General features: G+C 36.8%; 1 protein-coding gene across 48 annotated transcripts in view; it reads right to left on the reverse strand.

Moving 5' to 3' along the window:
* ZBTB20 (zinc finger and BTB domain containing 20) overlaps window positions 1-21658 on the reverse strand; it is an 830436-nt gene that overhangs the window by 308528 nt on the left and 500250 nt on the right. The window contains exon 1 of one of the 48 annotated variants that reach the window (XM_063806124.1): window positions 1770-1890. The exons of 46 other annotated variants lie outside the window; for them this stretch is intronic. The gene's annotated coding sequence lies outside the window, so the exon portion shown is untranslated. Of the gene's footprint in view, window positions 1-1008; window positions 1102-1769; window positions 1891-21658 lie in introns of those variants that run through there. One more of the 48 variants, XM_063806125.1, reaches the window with a different exon arrangement.

Below are 21658 nucleotides of genomic sequence, written 5' to 3' on the forward strand. Positions count from 1 at the left end.
TGAGAAAACCCAGTAAGATGGAATACCTCTAGAAAAGAAACTAGGCAGGGACCTGATGGTAACAGGATAAAAACACATTCCAACAGGAATTCTACTTTTAGGGAGAGTATGAGTTATTAAGAAGGATGTGGAAGGCACATTTTGGCTACGAAAGCTGGTCCGTGGACTCCTCTGCCAGTCTCGCATCAGACAGGATGCAACCATCCCCACTCCATTCCTTCAACAACTTCCCAGAGCACATTCAATCAGTGTCCCTTATATTGAGGACAATACTATATTTGGGTTTAATACTGTGAGGACAGTCATTTAGTTTTCCTGTGGCAGGATGATAAATTTCCTGGGAACCAAATAAGGATTCTCATTGCATTCTTCTGCTTGATACTATGAATGCAGAAGAATAAAGAAGAGGGTGTGACAAATCATATTTTCCAAAGGTCGGGTGTGGGGAGGTTCCCTAACATTTAAAAGCAACCAGTTGTTAGCAAAGTGATCTTTAGAACAGTATTAGCAAGAATGTTTGCTCTACATCCACTATAGATATTCTCTCCTGCTTAGCTAGGCATGTAAGTACTGTGAGCATAATGTAAATACTCAGAACAGAAATGCATGGAAAGCTGGTGGAGTGAAACTCCAAATGAACAATTAATTCCACTTTCACTTCCCCCAACTACCTCCCTGAATACTACCTCCCTGCCCCCACTCACCTATCTTCCTCCCCCCACAAGCATGTTTGCTAGGCATGTCAAGGCTGTCATCCATCGGTGGCAGTATGAAACCTATGCCTACAGGCTGCTCCTGAGCATAGCCTCAAGGCTCTGCCATTGTCCGTAGAGTGCTCTCAGTTGTGCCCGCTAAAAATCTTCATCATTCCATTTGACTGTTTGGTAGTATTTCTTTAATTGTATTTTTTGTTTGTTTGTTTTAAAAACACCCTTTATTTCCTGCTTGCCTTAGAGACACCAAGAATAAAATCCTTGACACATCAAATTCTGGAACCTCACCACTCACCAGGACTATGGTTCCTGATCCAAGGAGTGACGACTGAGAATCAGCACACAGTCTCTTGAGGGTGTCCAGGCCTGGCTGTTAAGCTCCCTGCTCTGATTAGTTTGTCGAGTTCACAGTGTTCCAGAGTGCTGAAGCACAGAAATTAGGGAGGGGAGGTGGAAGGAAAATCACTGGAGCCTCTTACGATCTAACTTCCACTAACTGGGAGGAAATGTCTTATAAATAAACAACAGTAAGAGAAACAAAAAAAAAAAAAACCCATCCCGTCCTGCCAGAGGAATGTACATTATTGTCTCCCGACGGAAAACTTTACACCACACCAGAATGCAGCCATGTCTCCTGAAACTACCTCCCTCAAAACAGAAAGAAAAAGAGAATCAAAAAGGAAAGGAGAACAAAACAGAACAAAAAAGATTTCATCCCCTTGAATTCTGTTGGGAAGTTCATGTGAGTTCCCAGTAGACAAACTAAACTAAGCAATTTCAACAGTGTCACTGTTCCAGAATTTTGTGCAGAGGCTGCTTATTAGCCAAATTTCATTTCTGCCCAGATCACTGCTGTACCATCCAGACATTTTCAGAAGGGAAGTTCAGGGAAGGGGGGAAGGGTACGACTGTGGAGAAGAGGAAGAAGAGAGGACAAAGGAAAACTCCTGATGAACCAGAATGCCCTAGCCACGGCCATGATAGAGCGAGCCCCCACCCACCACCCGACTACTGCTTGTTGAGGACTTGGTGATGCGCTGTGTTTTATCTACTTACTCTTTCTGCTCGGGAGGCTGAGGTTCCTACATTTCCAGCTCATGCTGGACTGTACCGTAAGCAACAAGTGAAATGAGTTCAGTGATCTCATTCTAGTCCTTCGACTCCTGTCCACATCACTAAGCGACTGCACAGCTTGGCACAGGCCAGGATGAGTCAGCAGTCTCTGGTCATGAGAGGCCAGGCCTGGAATAGCAGGGGGGTTTAGGTCAGGAGCAAAATGAAGCAGAAAGGCAGTCTAGATGGCAGGGCTCTGTTCTGCAATACACAGAAATACTGCAGGTCAAAATGAAAGCGCCTCATCAGCTCTGGGGTGAAGATTGTAGGACTGTAAAAAAAGAAGCATCAAGAGAAAAAAAAAAGCTGCCTACCAAACATAGCAAGGACAAAACAGAGTACCACAGTCAGAAAAAGAGGGCACTGGTAGAGCCCTGGAGGATAAAAGATGCTCATTAAGGTTTCTGAAATGTCTTTTCTTCCCCATGCTCCCAAACTTGAATTAAGAAATGGTGACTTCCCATATACTATCCTAGTATTTTGGTACTGTTTTCCCAATTCAGTAAGTAGCAAAACAAATAAAATGCAAGGCACTGCAGTTAAATAGCAAGAAAAGCCTCATATTTCATAAAATGAGTCTGATATCTCAAAGGTGTACATTTGGGTTAATAGTGTCTGTATATAGCCTGTATGAAATGGTTAAAGAGGAGTACTCTTTAAGTTGAGCTTGGGTGGGGGTAGAGAAGAGCTTAGAGAAAAGAGAGTTACCAGTTAATGATAAAACATAGGGGAATTATGACTCTGTGACCATATTTCTACTCAATGGGGCCAACATAGACCTTCATTAGACCACCATCAAGAAGTGATGCTCCCACTAACAGGACTTCAAACACTTCTCCCTCTGCAGTAGTACTGTAATATAGCAAGGGGAGAGGGAAAATAAAATAGATAGAAAAACAAGGTTCAACATAAAAAAATTAGTGATAGACATTTTGTTTCAGAGGAGGCAAATTGCTCTATAAGTCAACTGATAAAAAAAAGTCTTGGTATCTGAACAGACTTAGAGAAACCATATCTAGATGAAGATGCCAGGTGAAGACTGATAACTATCAGGAAATGGTAGTAATGGCCATAAAGAAGGAAGAAAGCAATCTCAAGTCACATGATGTAGAATAAAACAGCATGGAAAACAGAAGGAGAGCAACAGACTTCGGAAACACGAGTAAAATATTTCTTTAAAGTCCTTTTAAGAGGAGTAATGAGGACCCACCACATATTCCTAAATGTTGTCCCTCAGAGATGCACAGATGTATATGGGTAAGAAAATGTAAAATAAACTTTCAGCTTTCATTTCAGAGGGTATTAAGTCATCTGAACACATATTTACTAACTGTTTAATCTTGGGCAAATGAGCTTTCTAGCCTCAGTTTCTCTCTCTTTGAAATGGAAATAATATTATCATCCTCATGGAATCATTGTAAGCACTGAATCAATGTTCATTAACCCTTATCTCAGCAGTACCTGTCACATGGTGAACATTCAGTAAATTGCTTATTATTCATATTATTTGATTATCATATCATATCATCTTTATAAGTATCCAGTGAAAGAATCCCCCTCCAGTGTTGTTCCACTGGATTGAGAGGAATCAATATGAAGACTCTAGTAAAATCAGTTGAGTAACACTGCTTACACTGCTGCTTTAAAAAGATTATTTCTGTCTGGGTATGTTAAACATTATACTTGAAGACACAGGATGTTGAAAATCTATTATGTGAAATCCTTGAATTTGGGTATCTATGTTGTCAAAGCAACTTGGAGCCTAACAGTTGTCCAGTAACTAGAGGCCCAAAAAAGAAAAGAGGAATTTTTAGAAGCTTCTCCAAAAGCAACAGGATAAAAGTGTTATTGGCCTTAACCGCATGATGAGGGCTTTTTACCAAAGGGGAAAACGTAGTCCAGTTGATCATCGCAGCCTAATTGATTAATTGTGGGTCTGACCATCTGGCTGATGAATGCTGACACCCAGCAGTGATTACTGTGTAACACAAATCCGGATGTGCTCTCCCTGATGCCTCCCACAATAATGGCAACTCTGAACTTAAGGTTAGTTTATTCAGGCCTCTTGGCTCAATCTCTTCATGGAATAGTGGTTGTGGCAGGGAATATTTTACTAGACCTGGTCAAGCATTATCTTCTCTTATTTCAGTTACCCACTCTTTTCCAACTCTACTCCTACCCACTCCTAAGCCCTCTCTTGTATATAATCACTTTTCATGCAAAGCATTCCATCTGTAGTTTTCATCATATTATCTGATTCTCTCATTTCTGGTTGCTCTGTTCTGAAAAATATTTGACTAAACTAGAAGATCTATACTGCTAGAATGCTATTTCACAGGGGATCCTATTGGGACATTTTTATTGTATCTTATTTGCTACTGGTTTACTTCAAATTACTCTGTGCTTCCAAATAAAGAAAATTATTTTACCTAATTCATTAGCCTGATTAAAAGTCCCACATATGGCCCAAGTTTTCCATGAGATTATCAGAATACAAGGGTTAATAGAAGATAATTCTTACATCTTAAGCCTACTTCTGACCCTCAGTTAGGAGTATCCCATGAAGAAGATTCCCCTGGAACATACTTTACTGTTAGAGAAGGAAAGTCAGACCCATGTAAATGACAAGGTTCAATAGCAATGCCATCCACAAACCAATCTACACCTGGAGATGACTTGTACATGGTGAATTCACCAAGCAAATAAAACCTGTACATATAAATATAAACCCTGGGGAATTATAACAAAATAATTTCATTGTATTTTGTAGGAATGCACAGGGGAGTAACTGACACAAAATATCTTATACAACCTTGACCAACAAGTCACAATGACAAATCATCCGTTTCCTCTTTTCTTTTCCCAGATTGATTTCCAGCTCTAAATTCATCTTTTCTTTCACTCCCCACAGATGCTGAATTCTTCTATGTTCCAGGCTGAGTTAGTGTTAATTTTCAGTAGAGGACGGCAGTAGCATGCTGAACTGTAGAGTTCCGGGCTGGGAGTTGGGAAATGTTTTTGGCCTGACTGTCAGTAAACAACTATGTGTCTTGGGCAAGTCAAGTCCCTTAACTCCCCATGTCTCAGTCTCTTCATTGAAAAATGATAGGGTAGGACTGCATAAACTCCATAGTCTCTGCCAACACTAAGATTCTATGGTTCTATAGCTCATTTCCTTTTTTTTCTCCCTTTGGCATCAACTGCTCAACAACTCCGCTCATAGTAATCTCTATGCTCTCAGTTACTAATGGAAAAATATGTCCTTCATTTACTAGTTGGTATTTTGTATTTGTAATCTCTCTCTTTTTTTATTTGATGCTAGATATTTTGAGTCATAAACACCAACATATACAAATAGATGCTTTAAATTTGAAGGCGTTTAAGGAAAATAGCTTTCCCATGTAGAATATTTAGTGTAGCAGGGCATGGAGGAAGCCAGCCATCCAAAAGTGGAGCAAAGGGGCCAATTCACAAATGAGAGAAAGCCTTTCATAATAAGAGTCTCCACACTCTTTAACTTAGATAAAGCTAAAATGCTACCAACTTCTAACTACTTTTCCAATCAATCCCAGACACCATCACAGACACTTAGGACTACAAATCTGAGGACCAGCACTGGCAGCAATGCAGTTCTTATTTCACCTCCACCACCCATTGCCAAGTAGGATTTAGGATGGCATACTAATAAGAGCCAAGAGGACAATCTGTCATTTATTTTCCTCCAAACTTTTTGAAATTTCCCATTTGGGCTCTGTTTCCCAGTTTTAATTTGGTAACTGCCATTTTTCAGCATTTCTTTTAACAGGTTACTAATAATTTCTGATACAGGATCTCATATTTCATTTTATGCTGCTAGAACTGCTGTTAATATTTCATCTGCCTTCAATTCAGCTCTGAATAAAGGCTGCTAGGTTGTGATACACTGTTAACACTTTGGTTCTGGGGATTTGATCACTATGTTCATCCAGTTTGTCCATATTTTGTTAAAAAAAAAGTAATAGGTTAGCTATCTCAGAAATATCTCAGGGTGTGCTATACATTCTAGGGATACTTCAGAGTTTCTTTTTCTGGATCTTTGATGAAAACCAACAAAAACAAGTATCCTGGGTTTGTTTTCACAAATGACTTGCCATTTGCTTCAGTGTCAGTATTCTGGAAGCAGTGGGCAGTGGTTAAGATTCAGGGCTCATAGGCAGATCTAGATTCAAATTTTGGCTCTGAAATTTATTATGTATATCACCTCAGGCCAGTTCCTTAACCTTACCAAGTCTTTCTTTTCCCATTTGTAAAATAGGGATGATAATAATATCCACTTCTATTAATTAATATGAGGATCCAATAAATTAATATAAAGTGCTGAGGATTTTCTCAGTTCTCAATAAATGATGGCTATCATTATCCTAGCATTAATAATCTACAAATTCACATTATAGAATTATTATTTTGCAACATCTTTTCAGGGTCAACAAATTATTTTTTAGTCCAGCCTTTGTTGTTTGCTTCACTATAGCTTACATTTTTAACAAGTCTCAGCAAAATCATGTAAAATATTTAAAAATTTGATATTTAAACTGTATGTACAGTCAGACTAATATATAGCACCATATTATTATTATTGTAGCACTTTTCAGTGCAGCAGCAAATTCTCAAAACTTTTTGTCCATCTAATAGCCAGCCCTAGATAAGGCACATTGTACCAATACTAATCTGTTCTATAAAAAGACGACTTATCATATTTATCTTCTCCTACTCCCAAAGAATATAGATTATTTTAATATTCTTTGGGTATGTGTCAGTCAGGGCCTGTTTGGATACAGAGACCATATAGCAATTTGAATAGAAAGTTAGTTTAAATTATTAATAATAACGGGATTAAAGTAATAAGAGTAGCTAGTAAGAAGTAAAGAATACTTTAAAGAATATAAGAATAACATGGGCCAGGCGCAGGGGCTCATGCCTGTAATCCCAGCACTTAGGGCCGAGGTGGGTCTTCAGCCTATGAGCTGAAGACTAGTTTGGGCAAAATGGTGAAATGCCGTTTCTACAAAATATTAGTCGAGCATGATGGTGTGTGCCTGCAGTCCCAGCTACTTGTGGGGCTGAGGTGAGAGGATCGCTTGATTCCAGGAGGTTGAGGCTGCAGTGAGCTGTGTTCATGCCACTGCATTCCAGCCTGGGTGACAAAGCGAGACCTTGTCTTAAAAAATAAAAAAGAATAGAAGAATAACAAATGTAAGGAACAGCCATTATTTGCAGGGCTAGGACAGCATATCCAAGGAAGAGTCTCCTCCATCCCTGGACTGAGATCTAGACATTGTAGGACTCAAGACAAAAATCTCCTGGACCCCTGGACCAGGATCCAGACCTTGTTGGACAACACACAGCCATAACTCACTGGATGGCAGAGAAGTTGCTGGGGAGCTGCATCAGTAGCACCTGCACTCTAGGGTGCTAATGAAAGCTATTTACAGGGATGCATCTCATCTGAGGCACTCTGCCATAAATTGCCCAATGTGTGTGTACACATGTGTGTGTAGGTGTGTGTGTATGGTGGGTGCTAGGGGTAGCTGCTACCTGCCACGTACTGGAGAAGCTACCTGTGCTTCAGCTGCTGGGTACCAGGTTAGCTGCATTTGCTGCAGGAGCTACATGCTGTAAAGGTTGCTTACGTTGTAGAAGCCAGGCTCTGGAGAAACCATGCACATTGCAGGAGGCTGCCAAAGTAGTGCATGACAACCAGGAAGGAAAATTTCTTCTTTCTGCAACGTCTCCCTACCTTCTCTACTGACAAAGCACCCTCAAACCAGCTAGCAAAGAAAAAATATTTAAAGAATCCAGATACATTTTTGCAGAGCAGCCAAGGAGAACTACATTTGGAAGGAGGCAATGGGAGGTAATACATTGGTAACTGGCACAGATATTATTATTTGCTCACACACTTCATGAAATAACTCACATTAGAGATTATAATCCAGTATTTTCAACTGATTGCACTACTGTTCACATTTACTAATAAACCAACTCCCTTTGCATAGTTAAGCAAATACTGTCAGAATTAAGAAAAATAAGAGGCCAGTAGATAAATACCTATAATAGAATATTTTAAAGTGACAGTACTAGTATATGTACATAACCTTTTCCCCCAAGTGCTGCCCACATACATTTTAATTACATGTTTATAATTTACTTAAGAAAAACATATACAGAAGTACTAAGCTATTGACCTAAATGTATGCATCAGTGATCTCACACCAGAATCTCAACTAAGTGGGTATTCAGGAGAGTCATTACAAACAACCAAAAGCTTTGAGAGAGGTAAAAATTGCCTCGATTATCATTTTTCCTTTCTCTTTCCTTTTCTTTTTAATTAACTCTAGAACTCATATTTGCTTCTTCTATGACATTTTTATGGAGGGGTGGGGTGGCTCTTAAATAGGTTATTCTTTTTTTTTTTTTTTTTTTTTTTTTGAGATGGCGTCTTGCTCTGTTGCCCAGGCTGGAGTGCAGTGGTGCAATCTTGGCTCACTGCAACCTCCGCCTTCCGGGTTCAAGCAATTCTCCTGCCTCAGCCTCTTGAGTAGCTGGGATTACAGGCATGTGCCACCACACCCAGCTAATTTTTGTATTTTTAGTAGAGACGGGGTTTCACCATATTGGTCAGGCTGGTCTTGAACTCCTGACCTCGTGATCCGCCTGCCTCGGCCTCCCAAAGTGCTGGGATTACAGGCATGAGCCACGTGCCCAGCAAAATATAGGTTACTGTTTTTCAGAAAAATACATATTTAGAAATTTTTTCTTATGATTCTGGTCCTATATTGTTCTACTCTTAATATTAAATAGAGAAGCATCAATAAATGACCAATTTGGTAAACTATGATACTGTGATCATTGTTAGAACTAGTTTTACATATGGGGAGAGAGTATATTCCAAAATACCTCCCCTACTTTTGCCTAATTCCCTTAAGAAGGGAACAGGTGCTTTTGCTGTATAATTACAGGTAGGGTTTAAAACCACAAACACCTGACATTAGCAAGGAGTGTGGTTGTGAGAGGCTGAGAGCAGAAAAGCTAATTGGGTGAGGAGAGTCCTGTAGAGAGTAGACTATACTGAGGTCAGGATCACAGAACATCTTTCTCACCATTCATCCGTTTTTACCTATGCCTGGCCATCAGCACTATCTGTTCTCACTATTATGGAAGGGGTCTACTTGTTACCTCACAGTTGTGTTTTCTTAAAGCCAGTGGTATCCTGCAAAGCAAGCCATGTTGGGTTGTCTCACAATCACACTGTAGGCATCTCTGCCAGCTGCAGGTGGTTATCCTTATGATTTCCTTTTGTTTGTGCTATGCGTGAGTACTGAGGATAAATTTAATGACCCTATGTTTAGTTCTCTCCTCCAACACACATACACACCCCCCTCTCCCCTGCAATTCCTGAGTTCAAAAAGAGATGAAGACAAAGGAGTGTCATAAGTCCGTGTGATTCAGGCAGGCAAGTCCATTTTATTTTAGTTTGCCCTTCTGTTCTGCTGGCTTTTCTGCTATGACCCACTATACTTACCCTGTCGGCTGTTCTTAGTAGCAACATGCCTTTTTAATCAGCCTTCCTGGGGTCTGCATTTGATTACAGCATTTGTGTTCTATTTTGATTCTTTTGTACTGTGCCCTGTGGTGTTCGCTTGAAAGGTGTTATTTATAAAATGAAATTCTATTGTATTGCCACTTGGATTCAAAGAGGACATATAATATTAATGCAGAATGTATTTAATAATATCTTCAATCTATTAAATCAATTTCTTCATGAGAATACAGAAGGGAGGCACATGGGCTGATAATCAGGTAATAAGACTTAAGGATCACCTGAACTTTTCCTTCACAAGCTTTCCTGAAAGCTGGCACAAGAATCATTCTCTTAATGTCAGGGTTTCCAAGTGGAGGAGACTACCTTTCTTCAGCCAGACCAGTGCAGTGCGCACCTGTTTAAACATTCAACTGTGCAGGCCAAACATTTTCCTAGGCTTTTAGATGCAAATTTTTTGACTAAGGAAACTATGAGACCAAACATGAATATGACTTTTTTACTACATAGAAAGATTTAGGTTATGAAGGAAATGTAATCACCTATTTCTAAGGATCTACTTTCAAGATTTGTAAAAAGAAGTATATTTGTTCTCACACTGACTCTTCTCAAAAGCAGGATAGGAAAATTCTAGTGATACCAAGAACTGATGCAAAGTTTCCAAGGTGGCATGTTCAGAATGATGTTCTCACCTAGCAAAAGGGCAGGTTTCATTGTGGGCTGCTGGGCCTACAGTCAAATGTTTCTAGATTAGATTGATGGAGGAGTCCCCAAGTTTTTTCAACTTCTAATTTTAATTCCAGCTAAAGACTGAAACATTGTACACTGTATCACAGCTTGCACAGCACATTTCTTGCTGCATACATTCTACTCTTTCACTACAATTTTTTTTTCCTGTTGATCTATCTGAAATCATCAATGGCTATGCTGCTGTTTGGATAGGGAATAAGAAAGAATTTGGTTTGAAAGATGATTTAGGAATCAGGCTCTGCAGAACTTACTAAAAGAAACTGTAACATACAAAGGAACCTGGCTGGGCAGTCTTGAAATGAGAGTTCCTGGATTTTTACCTGTTCTCATTCAGTGGCATATTATATAACTCCAGAAAAATCAGGGTCCAGTTTTCTAATCACTAAAAGGGGAATAACTGTCCTTTTCTACTTGCACTGGGCTACTTTAGGGATGGATAAGAAAATGATTCCAGAATCTTGTAAATGCTTTGCAATGAAGAGGAAATACAAATGCACAATATTATTAAAATGATAGTTTAGGCCACATTTTTGTTTCTCCAAATCTAGAGATGAAAAATAGTAACAAAGGAATAAATTTCTTCCACTTCAAAAATAAATAATATACCCTTATTTATAAATGACATGTCAAACATAAGGAACTAGGATGTGTTGGGGAATACACATCTCAGTTTTGAAGGCATCAAATTATAAGCTATTTGCATGAAAGAATCACATTCATCTCTGTATCCACCCAAGTTCTACCTCATTGATTTACATTATGTAAGTATTCCATTCGTTAACATATGTTGAATTGAAATGACAAATGAGATCGCACAATTTTAGAGCTTGAATTAACTAGAGACCATGTTAAATCCTGTTGCCTCATTTTGCAGATGATACAACTGAGGCCCAGATAAGTAACTTAACTAAGTCCAATACTAAAAATATTACAAGTTTTAGAAGAGTTATTTTAAAGATCTGCCACTGAAAATATATCACTGAATTAAAACAAAATAGACATTCTTCTGTCAAAATAAGAAGCACTATTCAGCTCAAATAATCCGATGTATCCTAACCTAATCAAGAAGGCTGAAGCCTAAAGTAACAAGTAAACATAATTAAATAGCTATAGACCCATAGGCATGTTAGAAATGCCAAGTTACTGAGGGGTGCATATCTTAATACTTTGTCTATCAGCCAGTCCAAATGGCATATTTTTTTCAAGTAAAATTAATGTCTTAACAAATAATAGGGGTGAAGTCAGCAAGATGGCAGAGTGGAAAACTCTACCTCTCATTCTTCCACAGAAATACTGATAAAACAATGTTGGAACCAAAATACCTTGAAAATATATTCAGATTGTAGCTAAGAAATAGAGCCACCCTAGAGGATCCCAAACTAAAAGCAGTTGCATTTGCATGGGTAAAAAGTGCAATTTCATGTTAGAATGTCATATCAGTACTTCCCCCAGACTGGCTTAGCTCAACACTGAGAGGACTGCTTCAGCTCATGATTTCTCCTGTGCCACAGAAAGTGAGATTGGAGTGTGCATCTGGCTTCCTGGCCTCTGGCCTCTCAGAGAACCCTCTGTTGGGTCAGTTCCTATATTGCCTTATACTGTGTACTGACGCACCTGTAGAACTTCGTTCCCAGGGATGCGTAGGAGCAAAGAAATGAGGAGGGCAACTCCTTACAGTTAGAGCTGCCTTGCAAGATTTGGAATGGGGCAGAACTGAGGTTATTCTTAGATGATGTAGGAAAGGGAATGAAGGGGGCCTTATTCTCAGCATTTCAGAGTTCCCTCTGTGAAGCCAGTTTCCATTTCACCTTGTACTGAGCCTTGTACGACCATTAGAACTTGGTTCTGAGGGATAGTTAGCAAAAAATAAAAGGAGCAGGCATCCCTTTGCAGCTGGCACTGCTCTGTATAATAAGAAAAAAACATAGAACAAAGCCTTTTCCTTGAGAAGGCAAGGAAAGAAGTGTAAAGGGCCTTGCCCCCAGTCTTAGATTGTGCTCCCCAAGGTGTATGTCTCTATCTTGTCTCATATTAAGCACCATGAACTGGTAAAGGTCTCTACTCATCAAAACTCGTCTATAAAGACTGGGAAAGGTAGCTGCTACTTCAAATATACAGATCACAAAGAAAATCTACAAGGAACACAAAGAGTCATCTCCAATAACCATCCTGAAAGAAACAGAGATCCCTGAATTAACTGACAAAGAATGCAAAATAAATGTCTTAAAGAAGCCCAGTGAGTTACAAGAGAACACTGAGAGATAGCTAAATAAAATTAGGAAAAAGATACAAGAACAAAATGAGAAGTTAAATAAAGAGATAGAGACTATTAAAAAGAACCCAATAGAATTACTGAAGCTGGAGAATACAAAAATTGAACTGAAAGATTCACTAGAGGAGTTCAAAAGCAGACCTAATCAAGCAGAAGAAAGAAACAGTGAACATAAAGACAGATCATTTGAAATTATGTAGTCAGGAGCACAAAGAAAAAACAAGGACGAAAAGTGAGGAAAGCCTAAGTGACTTATGGGACTCCAACAAGTGAATTAATAAACACATTAGGGAATTCTGGGGAGAAGAGAGGGAAAGGGGTAGAAAGCCTATTTAAAGAAATAATGGTAAGGAACTTCCCAAATCAGGGGAGAGAAATCAACATCCAGATTCATGAAGTCCAAAGAACTCCAAAGATCTACACCAAGACCCATTATAATCCAATTGTCAAAAGTCAAAGACAGAATTTTGAGAGAAACAAGAGCGAAGCAACTCATCACATTCAAAGGAGTCCCCATAAGACTGTCAGCAAATTTCTCAGCAGAATCCTCACAGGCAAAGAGAGAGTAAGATGACATATTCAAAGTACTGAAGATCAAAAAACAACAACAACCTGTCAACCAGGAACGCTATACTCAGAAAAGCCATCCTTCAATAATAAAGAAGAGGTAAAGACTTTCCTAGACAAACATGCTGAGGGGTGTTCACCATCACTGTACCTGCTTTGCATGAAATGCTACAGAAAGTTCTTTAAGCTGAAATGAAAGGATGTTGATTAGCAGCATGAAAAGATGAAAGTATAAAACTTGCCAATAAAGTCAAGTATATAGTCAAATACTAGAGACCTCTAGTACTCTAATGATAGTGTGTAAATCACTTTCAACTCTGGTATAAACATTAAAAGACAAAACTATAAAAGTAATAACATGATTTGTTAATGGACACACAGTATAAAAAGACGTAAATTGTGACACCAATAACATGAAGTGTGTATATAGGAGAAGTAAAATAGTAGAGATTTTGTATGTGATCAAATTTAAGTTGCTATCAGCTTAAAATAGATTATTATAAGTTGTTTTATGGAAGCCTCATGGTAAATACAAGAAAAACACCTGTAGTAGATATATAAAACATAAAGAGAAAGGAATCAAAGCATATTGCTACAAAAGATAATCAAATCACAAAAAAAGACAGCAACAGAGGGACAAAGGAACTACAAAACAACCAGACAATAATTTAAAAATGGCAGTAATAAGTTCTCACCTATTAATAATTAAGTGTAAATGGATTAGCTTCCCCAATCAACAGAAACAAACTGGCTGACGAGATTAAGAAGAAGACTATCCATATGCTGTTAAAACAGCAACAACAACAACAACAAAAAACAACAACAACAACACACTTTAGCTTTAGGGACAAACATAGACTCAAAGTAAAAGGTGGGAAAAATATATTCCAAGCAAATGATAACCAAAAGCTAGTAAGAGTGGCTATTCTTATATCATACAAAATAGACTTTCAGCCAAAAATTGTCACAAGAGACAGAGAGAAGGTCATTATGTAACAAGAAAGTGATTAATTCATTAAAATGATATAATAATCCCCTTGATTAGGATCCTTTTGATTGGAATCCTCTTGACCGGAGTAGAACAAAAACTGAATAATTGTAAACTATTATTATGAAGTAGAGATCTCCAATACACTACTTTTTATTTTTCCAAAGCTTTCCTGGAGATCACAGAGAACTGAACATGGAGAAAACGTGAGCAAGAGACAGCAGTAGGCTTTATGCCTTAAATGGCTGTATAGCTTGTTAAAGATTATTGTTTGTGTATTAAAAAAACATGATTCTAGAAACATAATTGGGGTTTCACAGATCAAATTCAAATTATTAACTTAGTATTTCAGCCTCCATTACTTGCTCTATCTTGCTTAGGCATCCTAGGTTCCAGTACTTCCCAACAAGTGTTCTGTGGTGTATGCAGACTATGTTAGTGTTTCCCTTTATTTTGGTATTTCCACAGGAGACCTAATTTTAAATTTTCTGTTCTATCATCTCCATGATTTCTTAAATTATGTCTAGACTTCTGGATTAGAATATTATTCATGTACTTACTATGATTCAATAAACATCTTCTATGTGTGAGACAGTAGGAATAAAATACAAATAAGACTTATTTCCTATCTTCAAAGAATAAAGGAATTCACAATACAGTGGCCACTTACAATATATAACATGTGTTCCTGCTTTTAAGCTTTTATTCTTTCTATAATTAGAGTATCCTATCATTATTTTATTGATTGAATTCCTTTAATTATCTTATAGTCCAGCTTATGTTCTGCTTCTTCCATAAATTAATTTTTACTTTTTATAGCCCACACTGTTTCCTTTTCCCCCCACTATTACAGTGGAAGTGGACACTATTCCCTAACCAAACTTCATTCCCTCATTCTTCCTAGCCGCAGACCTCTATTTTGTGCAGAGTGTCAATGTGCTCAGTGCTGGATGATGAGTTTTGAAATTTATAAGCCAATTATGACAAGTGTATTCTCTAATTTGCTTGCTTCTCTAGCAAAGAAGGGTGGCCTAGGGATTCAATTATAGCCAATAAGATCTATGTGGCAATCCACTTGAGAGGCAAGTTTCTGAGAAAGCTTTTTTTTTCCGTTACAAAGAGGAAGGTAAAAGGCAATCCTTCTGTTTCCTCCTCCTTCCCTCTTTGAACATAGACATGATGCTTGGAGTTGTGGCAGCTATTTTGTGATCATAAAGTGACAAGCATGAAACAAAGACAAAAAGAATCCCAGAGATGTCAGCACAGACTTTATCATATACCAGGAATTTCCTACCTCTCAACTTCTGGACTTCCTGTTAGGTGAGAAAACTGAATCTCTATTTGTTTAAGCCACTTAAGTCAGGATTTGCTACCTGCTGCTGAACACATTTCTAACCAAAGTAATAATAGTAACATTCATAATTTGAATTCACCAAACTGTTCTTCCTAACTAGATAACAGACATTGGTCACATTCTTGGCACTTAATAAACATTCATTTGCTTCACATCTTGATTAAATAAGCTAGACTTTTATATGTAATGAAATTCTCACACAGAAAAGAAGGGGGGAATTTGGATTAGTATCAGAAAAGAGGATGAAACCAGGTCAAAAAAGGAAAATTTGATTCTATAATAAAAAATTATATGACAAGAATTTATTACAATGTAGCTCAATTATTATATACAATAAAAGCAAATTTTTAAATATTTTCCAAAATTAATAGCAACATATTTTAAGAAATAAGACAGTAGAATAAGCCCCCAAATGATAAATGTTTTAAAGGAGAGATGATATAAACAAGTCTTCTATTAAATATGAAGACAATACCATGCAGTTCTACTGAAACCTAAGTGAGGAATCAGCGTTTGTCAAATACCACTAGCAATAAGACTTTTTCTCTGTCCTTTAGGTTGTATGACTGTGATTCACCCCAATGCTACAGGCTCCTTAGCATGCTCATTATTTCTAAAATCTTTCACCTGAGGTTTGAACCCATGACTTAAGAAACTATTATCGCATTTGCTTTTGGAGAAAAGACTACATAAGTTGGGACAGAAGCTATTTTCAAGGCTTCCAAATATTACAAGTAAGTAGTGGGGAACTGTTGAGAAGAGAAATGAGTAGCTTTGGGTCGTTTTAGGTTAGTGACCTTAAACATAAGGTGTGATTTAATCAGAAGCCAGAGTAATTATGGCAGGAGGTGGGGAAAAAGACTCAGAGCTGTCTGGAGTTAGGGAGGACTTTGGTGGCAGCTTTCAGCTCGAGCTAAAACTGCAGGATTCTGTCAGAGGCTCCACAAACAAAGGGCTGCATTATGTAACGAATCTTGTATTTCTTTGTGAACTAGTCCACAACAAAATTTCATTAGTTTTTTTTTTTTTCTCTCCTAGAGATTTTTTTTACCACTTCCAGCCCACAACTTGTTGCTCAGAAGGGAAACTTTCTACCTTAAATAAAAGTTTAAATTGTAAGCAAACTGACATTTTTTTAGGAACAAATCAAATTAATTTGAACTTTATAATAACTGGGAAAATGCTTTTTAAGTTAGGTGGATGATAAGTAATCTTATATGAAGAATTTCCAAATAATTTAGCAATAGTTGGCAATAATTTAGCAATAGTTAGCAATACGAGTTCATATCTCTCTCCCTCTCTGCCTCTATCATTTTCTGATAGTGTTAGTCTGTTTACACATGTAACACTTTTGGGTCACCTTTCAATGGAGCATTTCATAGGCAGACTTGGAAGATAGCAAGACACATGGATGGCACATAGCAATAGGTTCTCATAAATAGTATCTGTTTTCAAAAGAATATTTATTTTTTTGCCCATTATGAAGATATTCTAAGATTAATTACAGTCCTAATACTGTCAAATTTAGCTTTGATATACAAAAATCTATTTTTTAGTAGTTTAATTTTTTTTTTAATCAATTACTAACTTGAGGCTTTCATTTTACAACATTATTTTGGTCAGTTATAAAAATAATTTAACTGCCAAATGGGTTTTCCCATTTGACATTTCAAATGTTGGTTTAATACTTATCACTTAGACCTCTATGAAGGTTGACTCAGGTTTACTGGGGGATATTGCATAGATCATGTCTTTTGGTCCAACAGTTTGGGCTGTGAATAGTCTAAATTTGCATGGAAGCTCCCAACTACCAAGCTATCCAAAAACTGTAGGGACAGGGCGGGGTGAATGATTCTCAGCAGGTGGCACTCTTCCTTCTAATTTGGTCTTGAATGAATGCACCAGCATTCGGCTATCTCTTGGGTGGAGTGTGAGACTGAATCATTCAAAAATGCTTATAGCGCTTAAGAACCAAATTCAAGGGAACTGTGGAATGAAGGCAAGTTATAGGTAACATACAAGGATTTTCATTCTGCTGGACTTTTTCATTCAAAACAGCATCATTCTCAGACTCAGAATTATGGATAACCATGCCTCTCAGTCTACTCAGGAGAGTTTCCAGTTTCAGTTCCAATGGCCCAGTCACAATTATTAGTAGTGTTCATTTTCACTTTCAAAAGTGTCCTAGTTTGGATGATAAAATATGGGGTTACCCTGTATATAAGCTTTAAAAATGTTATTCATGACACCATTTACAGTGATAATCATTCTATTTAGGACAAATTAAAGTAGACTCTATTGGCCAACTTCTATAAAGAGAAAGAGATAAACTAAAACATTATTAATTTAATCTCAGAGCTTTAATCAGAAAAAGTTTATTTTAAGATGACAACAAAAATTTCTATGAATTATTTAGGATTTCTAATTTTAGGTCATTTTTTTTAGCCTTATTTTATACAAGCAAGCACGTATGCCCTTAAGATTTGTGGTGGAGAAAGAAGTACAATATCTGAAATAAAGTTCTTTGAAGCTTAGGTTTGAATTCTAATTCTACTATTTACTCGGTGTGTAAATTTAAATAATTTCTGTGAACATTATTATTAACCCTTTCTAAAATATGTTTAAAAACATTTTAAAAACCAGAAGGGAAAGAACTACATATGCTGTGAAAAGCTGTAAGTTATTAACAGTTACTATTATTTCTCTTTATAAATAATGATAGCTTTTCCCTTTCAACTTCTATGACACTTTTACAGACTGTAGAAAAATTTGGCCAAGCATGTTGTAGCAAGGGTCCTTCACTGTAATCACCTTTGACACAGATCCATGATATTTCTGGGTGACATCTCTACATGGACATTGATGGCCTGCAAAGATCTAGAAAAGAAAGACTATAGATATTGTACACCAAGGCCAAAGACTAAAAGGCTGAAATTTAAAGTACAAAAGTATTGTGAACAGTTTTGTTAGTAGTATCATATATACCACTTATACAGATAATTTTTCTTATATAGATATAAAATAGGGTTTCTTATATAGATAATTTTTCCATGGAAGGAAGGGGAAACTTGAGGGGAAAAGTGGCTGGAGTAGAAAGACTAGTTTGTAAGGCAGAAAGATTTTCTAATTACTAGGTAGATTTTATTTTATTTTACTTGTTTTTACTAGCTAAATTTTAAAAAAGAGAATCCTAGATCTCTATAGACATGTTCCTCTTTCTTTTTGCTGATATTTTCCTATTTCTTTTCTGAAATCTTAATTTGACTAGAAAAAAAATGGTGTTCCGATTTAATTCTCTTAGTCTACCTGACATCAAAAAGTATATGGAGGATGTCTTTAGTTTTTTATTTATATGAATGTAATCAAATAATTTTATTTTTTTAAAAAAGACTCTCACTGTTTTTCATTGTTTAAAAGACATTTCTTTAAAACTTTGAAGTAATTATAGAAAATGTTCTCATAAATTTTCCCTCCAAATTAACCAGGTAGAAAGGGCTAATCCTGTTATGCATGCCATTTTTGTTTGTTTAAATTGACTATTCTGAGAATTAAGTCTGTAGTACCTAGTTTGAGGCCTCAAGATTTTCAGGTATGCACAAGGTTCTATCAACTAATTCTTTGTCTCACTGATGATCCTTTATTTTAAATATACTCTACTTGCAAAGGTGGTAGGGTAAAAAGAGGAGTGGCTGGCAAGAGACTAAAGAGGGGAAAGGATTCCCAACATCCTTAATATCTCAGGGCTGAAAAAGAGCATTAGAAATCTTCTCCAATCTCTTGGAGAAAAAATATCTTTCACACATTCTGTCTATTAGAACTTCATTTGTGTTTAACAAGCCCCTCTTTTAAAATGCAAATTTGCCTTGTGAACCTGTAAACCTCATTCACACCTTATTGTTAATTACTTTGATGTTCTAGAATATGATCAACACTTAACTGATATTGGCAATCTAGGAATGAACAAATTGCTCAGGGTGAAAAAAGGAAAATTTTGTTGGAGTGGGGCTGTAGGTGGTAGTGTGAGAATTTCATTTGTGAGAAATAGAGCATACTGATATTCTGAAGTTTTGTCTAGGAGAATGGCAGTAGTTACAGTACCACAAAACGAGCACTTTTCCTGACTGTCGATGTCTAGTTGAGATCAGAAAAAGCCTGGAAGCCTGCAAACCGAAGTTTTAAATATTTAGCCATAGCAAGCTAATCAAGCTTGCAATTTTCTGAAAACGTTTTAAGTTAATTCATAATAGCTCTACAACTCGGTGACCTTGGGTTCTAAGACTCATTTGGTTCAACCTTCCAGATTTAAAATTCAACCGATAAATGAATTCCCAGGAAAAAAAGTGAATATGGCCCAGTCCTTTCTTACTGTCTCCCTAGTCATTCACTTCAGAGATTTTGGAATACAATCCTAGAACATACTGTAAGCAATTTCAGAAGAATACACAGGATGCAGTATTTCTCTATGTGTCTTAGTAAATGTCACTTGACCCGATATATCAAAAAGGTTGCAAAATTTGAATTAGACTTCAGTTGACTTAAGCTACACATCTTAGCTTGGCAGAAATTCAAGGAAAAAAATATTTTATGGCCTCTTGTAACATTATTAATCACCCCTCCTTTTATATAAAAAATAAATATGCTAAACTCTTCACTGTTCAGAAAAGGGGTCATTTTTCCTGCCAAAATGGCTAATTTTAGTTTTTATGTAGTTGGATACATTTGTAAACTATTACATGAAAACATATGGTTGGAACATGCTTACTCCTTCATGAGTGTTCCTCTTTTGAGGCTGCAAAATTTTCCTTAGTTGCTCCATGTGCTACTTTGCTGTGCTGATGACTTCTTGTTCTAAATAATTTTCTTCATTTTCCATTGTTAATGAAATGAGTTCTAATAAGGAACAAAGAAACCCTCTGATGAAAATCCCTTTCTTGTAGAATGGACTGGGAACTGATATAGGACACAGGGGAACAGCAAATGCTGTGTTGCACATTCTTCAATTAAATGATCCCTTTGTAGTTTATTCACCTGAATGCATTTTGGCAAAGAGTGAAGCAATAGTGGGAAAAGGATTGTTTGTGTGGCTAATCTTTGGTTACTCAGAAAGTACTAGACATGTTTTCCTGCATGTTTGATTGATTTCCTGCACAGTTTGATTGGTGAGTCAACACTTTAAGGTATCTAACCCATAAGGAAGAGTGAAAAACTTCCCCAGAGGTATTGAAATTTCACTAAACCTCTTCTTGGAGTTTTGGTGTATGATTCTCAGTTGATCTTTGAGTGTAACAGTCAACTATTAAATTGGCATGACTGAAGTACAGTTTTTTCAAATAGAAGAGTATTTTAGAACAAATGAGAATTCTAACTCTTTAACTGAATTTCTAACTTTACATTTTGCCCGTACCTCTCCTTGTAACATTCTTCCCTTTTTCCCTACATATTTTTACCAGTAATCCTTTCAACCGCTCCTTAACAGTGAGATTCTACTGTTCTGGCACATTATAGGTTCTCTTTAACTATTTTTTGAGTGCACAAATGACCATTTGGACAAATATTATAAAATGAACAATAAAAAACCTTAATTATGCAAATTAATAAGTCTATACTTTTGGGAAAAAAGCCATGATAGTAACAAAATGAGTAACAATTCCAAGGATATTTGGGAAGGATAAAGCCTAGAAGATTAAAAATGAGAAATTTTAGAATCATAAAAAACAAAACGAAATAAAATAGCTCAATACAATTGAAAGCACATGTATGCAGAAAGAAGCTAATATATTATTGTAAAAAATTAAATGGAAAGAAATTAGAAATCTATTGGTATTATTACATCAAAAGCAGGAAGTTCTTTCTTTCTGGTCCAACTTTAGAGAGAAGAACAAATTTGCCAATGCCACCAAGGGCAGAATAGAGAGAGATGTTTGGAATTTAAGAGTTACAGGTTATGTTATGGTTCATTTATATCATTGCCATCACTGCAGTTCATTCATTTTGTGTCTAATTATTGATGTTGCCACGGTTGTCAATAAACGCTCAGCATTACTAATCATCAGAGAAACGCAAGTCAAAACCACAATGAAATACCATCTTATACCAGTCAGAATGGCTGTTGTTAAAAAATCAAAGAACAACAGGTGCTGCATGATTGTGGAGGAGAGGGAATGCTTACACATTGTTGGTGGGAATGTAAATTAGTCCTACCTGTTAGGTACTGTGCTCATTACCACAGGAATTAGGGTGGGATTCCTATTCCAAACCTCAGCATCACACAATATTCCTATGGACTAAATCTGCATATGCACCCTCTGTATCTAAAATAAAA

The sequence above is a fragment of the Pan troglodytes genome, chromosome 2 (genome assembly GCF_028858775.2).
Source record: "Pan troglodytes isolate AG18354 chromosome 2, NHGRI_mPanTro3-v2.0_pri, whole genome shotgun sequence".
NCBI classification, from domain to species: domain Eukaryota; kingdom Metazoa; phylum Chordata; class Mammalia; order Primates; family Hominidae; genus Pan; species Pan troglodytes.